The sequence below is a fragment of the Urocampus carinirostris genome, chromosome 8 (genome assembly GCF_059441175.1).
Source record: "Urocampus carinirostris isolate Australia breed hairy pipefish chromosome 8, RoL_Ucar_1.0, whole genome shotgun sequence".
In the NCBI taxonomy this organism is placed as follows: domain Eukaryota; kingdom Metazoa; phylum Chordata; class Actinopteri; order Syngnathiformes; family Syngnathidae; genus Urocampus; species Urocampus carinirostris.
The window spans coordinates 27,877,681-27,883,680 of record NC_142356.1 but is presented as its reverse complement, the minus strand read 5'-3'; the positions used below and the strand labels follow the sequence as shown (position 1 = coordinate 27,883,680).

The following is a 6,000-nucleotide window of genomic DNA, read 5'->3' as shown; positions in this document are numbered from 1 at the left end:
TAAAAAGTGCCATGTAAATGAAAACCATTTACCATTTAAAATATCTCAAACCAATCAATATGATCTTTATCATCATCTCAAACGACGTTTGGTGTCATTCACAAACATTGTTTGCTGGTCCTCTGCATCCGGTGCATAAACGGTGGATGCTTTTTTTTAAGCCTGCGCACCCACGTACATGCACGTGAATGTTGTGTGGGTGAGGAGGAGGTTCAAAACCTTCTTGTGCACCACTTGAGGAATTTCCAGAGTTTAGAAGTGGGAACCTAGAGCAGGAGGAGGAGTAGGACTGGCGGTGCCCGCGGCAGTGGGTTCGAACCTGGGTCTCCTCCGATGACACCGGAAAGCGCACACAGATTGCAAGGAGAAACGGGAGCAAGGAGGAGGTGGAGACACTCCCTGTTCCTGCTCAGGTTGTCTGCTGCCACGGTGACATCACATCGAGTCTGCACTGTAGAAGGTGCGTACAAGAGACCCCCGCCAAGGCGCGCAGTGGTCGGACGCACGCACCGCACAACGCACGAACAGGCTCAGTGAAAAGTCTATGGCAAGTGCAACAGGATTCCGAGCAGCAGGAATGTTTGGATGCTCGTGCAAGTGGAATACCTGACAGCAGAAACATTTGGATTTTCCCCCAGAACTGATTTGGACCTCTAGGGTGGATCCGGATCCCTTTTCCCTCCCTTACAAATTCGGATAATCAGGATTTGTTCTTCTAAAAATTGTGTGTTTTTGCGGCACTATTGTGGAGATTTCATGTTGGAAGAGAAGGTAAGCATGTGATTAACACTTAACTATGTATTTAAATATTTATTTTAAGCTAAATGCACATTCAAAGTCCTTCGAGGATTTTAAACGCTCTGGATCATGTTCAGTTTGGATGCGTTCAGTTCAGATAAAAAAGTATCCGCTCACGCAGACTTAGTTGTCTTTTCAAAGGTCAACGCAATAGGGGGCGCTCGAACCTCGCTTGCTCATGGCCAACGTATAAGGAACCCTGTACGCACAACCACGATCGGAAAAAAATGTCATCTTGTAACATGATGTGGCTTTGGATGTTGGTTTTTATATTTTCATTTTAGTTTATTGGGAGCTTATAAGAAATAAATGCATTTGGAAAATTCTCAACTTGTGTTACTTGCATGAAAGATATTGTTACACAGCCAAAATAAAGGACTTGTCAAAGTTCCAGAAATATTGATGAATGAAAACCTTCCATTATTATGCTATTTCCATTTGATTTTTCCCCAAAGTTGGGGGGCTCAAAATGAAGCCATTCAGAATATATGTAATGGTTTGGTGATGAATTTGAAAAGGGTCTGGCAACCAAAGTTCACAAGGCTGGAAAATGAAATCTATAGCGGTAAAATATACTGTATCATGTCACAACTCAAATTAAATTGCCTATGGATGATATTCTGGATCACTTGTCAGGATGATGCATTGTGATGTCGTGATTAGAAATTCCAGGTTTTGCATAGAAATACAATTTTATATTCCTTCCAAGGTCAAATGGTCACAACCCATGATGCAGTGGTTGTCTCAAAGGGTGGGGTGTTTATCACCAATAACTGATGTAACTGTGTGTGTTTTGGATGACCAATATGTACACAAATAGCCTTTTCATTAAAAAAAAAAACAACATGTTTAAGATTCTAACTGAGGAAAGTGTTTGAGTTTTTAACAAAGGAATCATGTTTTTTGAAAAACACAGCAGCATATATGTTTTTGGTTGATGTTCTTTTCTCTTTGATTTTCTTAAATACAACTTTATTTAAGGAAGTACATATTCATATAACGTAATCTCTTCTCATAACTTTAAAAAGCCAGATTACGGATAAAAACAATACAATCTTAAAAACATTTATTTTGATTAGAGAAGTACAAAAATGTACCAAAATTCTAAAACATCGTTTTTGAAAAACAAGGAGACATTTCAAGTCAAGTCAAGTCCCATTAATTTCTATAGCCCTTAATCACAAGATATCTGAAAGGACTGCGCAGGATTACACCATGCCCTGATCTTAAACCAACATGCGGGCAATGAAAAACTCAAAACATTAGCACGAGGAAAATAGAAACCTTTTGAAGGGGCTTAACAAGTGGTAATCCCCCTTTCAGGATGACCAGGGTGCAATAGATTTAGCATTGGGTAACAGTACACAAAACATAGTGAACATCAATAAGAGAAAACAATAGGTAATATGTTGAAATTTGTCCAGGAAGTCCAAGACCGCAATGATGCCTCAAGCCTGTAAAACAATAGAAAATGTCCATAACAGCAACCACGTAGCTTCCCATCTCTCCCGGCTGGTCGATGCAGGCGTTGACATGCTTCAGGTCCAGATACTGGTCCGCTGATCTCAAATCGTTCTTCTCCCTCGTATCACCACCAGCCAGGCCGTCGGAAAAAGACAGGAAAAGAAAAACACAAGGTGGGCATCAATAATAAGCAATTGAATAAAAGTGGGTCTTAAATCTAGATTTAAAAACGTTTACTGAGGTTGCAGATCTTATCTTCAGAGGCAGAGCATTCCACAGCACGGGGGCTCAGAAGGAGAATGCTCTCGAGCCTGCAGACTTCTTCTTGGCTCTTGGAGTCACAAGTAGACAGGTATTTTCCGAGCAAAGGTTCCGTGAAGGAACAAATAACAAAAACTCAACAAATTTTTAATTAAAAAAAAACATTCAAAAGACAGCAAATATTATTGTGATAAATTTTTCACCAAAAAACCAACAGCAATTTAAATCAAGATAATTTTTAAGAATGAAAATTAAGATTTATTTTCAAAATTTGGGGAAAAAAATTCTGAAACGAATTTTTATATTACTGTAAAGAAAATATTAAAAAATATTATTTAAAAATATATTTTCATTTAAAAATGATTCAGTAAACCTTATTTTAAAAATACTATGCCTCGATTATTCTGACAAAATTTATTGTATTTTTTTAAATTCAATTTAAAAAAGCAGATTTAAGAATATTAATGATCTGTAATTAATTCCACTTACACAATATCCATAAACAAAATTATTATATATTAAAATATTCAACAGACCAAAATAGTTATTTTTAAATGTATAAAGACTTACAAAAATTAAAGATTTCAGTATGAAAAATCTACATTATTTAAATATTATATTAAATATTTTTCTGTCAAAGAAAAAAAAGACTATTGCTTTTCTCACATTTTTCCAAATTTCGAAAATCAACATATCGTACGTATGCCTCAAGCCCCCAAGTTTACACATTTTAAATTCTGTTTGAAGCCAACAGGTGACTTAAGATCCAACATGCGTGCGTGTGCGTACATCACAAACGTGCAGCCAGTGAATATCGGATGTACATAATAGAATAAAAGGACGAGTCGATGAATGCGGTTTAGCTGTTTGAGAGAAGGACGGCGACACGCTACGCACTGCACTCTGCACGCTTAACATACCTTTAGGGAGGCCAGTTCCATAACGCAGCAGGGGCACTATCGATTTCCAGAGGGGAGATGTCACAGTGAGTTCAGGTCAATGCTTTGATTCACTCTGCATTGATACATTTCAATACTGAAGGTGGAACCATTAAGTTGATAAACAGGAACAAGGTTACAATATACCTTTTATATATGGCAGGGGCAGGCAACGTACGTAAATGCTGAAGGGGTAATCATTTCTGATGTTATTGCACTTCACACAAAATACATGCCAAACTTTGTATAAATAAGTGTTCATATGTGAGGTTTTATATTTTAACACACGTTTTAAGGTTTTCTGTTCAACAACAAAAAAAAGCTTGTTGCAAAAAAAAACCCCAAATCATAACATTTCGCCTGCACATGCATGCAGTATGTGGGATACGACGTTAATCAGTTCTAAGGTGGGGATCGTGAAATAAACCTAAGGTATTAAGCTAATGCATTCCCAAACCCTTGGTATCCCAGGTAAAAGCATTAAAATTGTCTATACATATTAAACACTTGTAATGAGTATATAGTTAGCACTGCTTATGTAGGTGTACATGTTTAAATAACATAATAGATATACATGAAAACAAATATATATTTGATTTCTTTAATTATATTTGATTTACTCCTGTGAGGATAGCCCCTAGAAAGTGGTACTCAACTGGTCTGACTTCTAAACCCATTACTACACTCTTATTACAATCAGTGACCCAAAACAAGAACCCATTTCCCCTTCTCAATCTTAATGTAAACTTTTGCAGTTCAAACCAGGTATCGTAAAGTAAATTCACATAAAAAAAGAACACCAAAACCTAAACGACTTTAAATACCAATATTGCATTTAAGGCTTAATTAGCTGCATTTTCAATTAAATCCCAAGCGCTTCACTTCAGTAGCTATGTCTTCAAAATAATAAAATACATATCTCACATATTATCTGCTGCATCTGTAGCTGTACCAAGCTCAACGTTTTTTTAAACTTGCATTTGCAGGGAATTATCACCATCTATATAAATATACCTATTTTTTTTTCTCAGCATTATGTTGCCAAGGCAAAGGCTCACAACCCACTGAAATTGAGTCTCGGACCCAATTTTGGGTCCCGAACCACTGGTTGGAAAACACTGCCTTAGAAGACTTTATTGCCTCATCTAAACCTTATTCTCAAGGCCCTAGTGTGTAATATTTGACCACTATATGGCACTGTAATGTGTCATGCAAACAAAAAGCAGTGCATCAGTGTAGCAGCAAGATGCCAAACAAACATAGGAGCAACCTTAGGTAGGGTTAGGGTTAGGGTTAGGGTCAAAAATTAACATTGGTATTGTACTTCAGGTCATTTTGCCTAGTGTTCAAATCAATGTATTTCTCTCGCTGAATAAAAGTTTTCATACCACCGGGAGTCACTAAATATTACACATTGCCCCTTTAATAATTATTCCAATTGTTGATTGGTTATGGTCATGTTCATTAGCGAGGGTAAGATTGGGTGTGCCATCTTTGTATTTCCTTATTATTTCAAAAATATTTTCCATTGATACCATCTTCTCGCTTCTCCTTTTGCTGTCACTGCAAGTCTTAGAACCCATAGCTAAACAAATGCGAAATTTTGATTCAAATGAAGAGAGAAATACAGCATTGGGGGAAGAAGTTCAGCCAGAAGCATATCAGCAGTTTCGACACGAAACAATACCAGATCTTACAAGACATCAACCGACAGCAGAAAGATAGATATCTTAGAGACATAGGTGTTAAGGTCTGGTTTGACCATGCGACAGATTTCTTCATCTCATATCGTATAATGATGAAAAAAAAACATACAAAGATACTGAAAAAATATCATATTTCACGTTATAATGTTAAAATAGCTGGGGACACCAGAGTCCTACCGTAACTTACAAAAACAATGGGGTCCGATTTCTGAATTTGTGTCATCCCATTTAAAAAAGAACCAATTTCAAATAACAAATTTATTTCGCCCTCTATGAATAGTCATATCACAGGTTAAAACTCTAAGACTAATTGCAAAATATTGAGACCAAGCTGTTCCATTAAATAATAAAGAAATAAAGAAAAACCATCAAACCCAAAATATTTGGCACAAGACGCTTAGGAGCTTCCACTGCCAAATATCTCACATTTAAGAGGTTTTACTCCAAATGTAAAACAAAAATGAAACATAACTCTAGAAAAAGAGAGCTTATCAAAATATTTATATAAATATTAGTGAAAAGCACCACTAGGGGTATGCTTTCACTCTCTATTGATTTACGGTTCATTTTCAAGTTTGTAGGTTTTTGTCCTTGTCGGGTCCCCACATTTTGCCTACGTTTGGTGCCATTTTTCAAAATAAGAGAGCTTTGCAAGGTAAAAAAAAACCCCACAAACCTGCATAACCTGAAAGTATCCCTAAAACAAACGACGTTGAAAGTGTACCCCATCGTGGAGCTTTCCGTTCTCTGCCCAATATAAAGTTCAACTATTTGTCAGACAACTACTTCGGGTATTAATTCCATCATCTTTTTTAAAGAGTCTTTCAACTTCG

General features: G+C 36.7%; 1 protein-coding gene across 1 annotated transcript in view; it reads left to right on the top strand.

Annotated features, from left to right (window-relative positions):
- Nucleotides 1–735: 735 nt before the first annotated feature.
- Nucleotides 736–6,000, top strand: part of LOC148361496 (uncharacterized) — a 44,820-nt gene continuing 39,555 nt past the window's right edge. The window contains exon 1 of the mRNA XM_088342923.1: nucleotides 736–771. The gene's annotated coding sequence lies outside the window, so the exon portion shown is untranslated. The remainder of the gene's footprint in view (nucleotides 772–6,000) is intronic.